This window comes from Etheostoma cragini, chromosome 8 (assembly GCF_013103735.1).
Source record: "Etheostoma cragini isolate CJK2018 chromosome 8, CSU_Ecrag_1.0, whole genome shotgun sequence".
Classification (NCBI taxonomy): domain Eukaryota; kingdom Metazoa; phylum Chordata; class Actinopteri; order Perciformes; family Percidae; genus Etheostoma; species Etheostoma cragini.
In genome coordinates this window covers 207,878-208,772 of record NC_048414.1, presented here as the reverse complement: position 1 = coordinate 208,772, position 895 = coordinate 207,878, and positions in this window count along the sequence as shown.

Below are 895 nucleotides of genomic sequence, written 5' to 3'. Positions count from 1 at the left end.
AAGAGAGGAGAGGAAGAGAGGAGAGAAAGAGAGGAGAAGAGGAGAGGAAGAGGAGACGCGGAGCGCCCAGTCAATTATTTTCAACAGAACAGAAACATCAGAGGCAGATCGGAATCAAACCACCACACGTTGTTCAGAGGACCTGCAGCAAGAAAAGTCCTCCACCTGCCCACCAGACTCCATGCACCTCCTGGAGGTTTTTACAGGACTGTGAGGTCCCTGCATCTCTAACTCACCTCAGACAAATGGTTCAGCTCCCTCTCCACAGCGATCGCTCTGAGAGAAACAAATAGCATTATGGGATGGATCCCTACAGAGATAGACCTTTTAGTTAAAGAGGAAGATCCTTTTAGTTTAACATGAAACAGACATCACCATCACCAAACCCACCAGACTCACCAGACTCCATGTAAATAATCACTACTTTTAGCGTGTATAGAGCAGCATATCTCCACCAGACTCCATGTAAATAATCACTACTTTTAACATGTATAGAGCAGCATATCTCCACCAGACTCCATGTAAATAATCACTACTTTTAGCGTGGCTATATACACGCTAAAAGTAGTGATTTGAGTCGGGGGCTGTTTCATGTGAAACTAAAAGGATTGTGTTGTTGTGTTGTTGTGTTGCACTCACATCTTCCAGTTGGCCAAACACCGGGGAGCCTGACTGCTCAGCATCCGCACCTGGAACTTGAGGTGTTCAATGTTCCCGTCCTGCCACTCCTGATGCAGCAACCTGGGCAGCAACAACTCAACTCAGGAGGGAGCACAGACCCCTAGGGCTAGGCAGCACAGACCCCTAGGGCTAGGCAGCACAGACCCCTAGGGCTAGGCAGCACAGACCCCTAGGGCTAGTACTGCACAGACCCCTAGGGCTAGTACTGCACAGA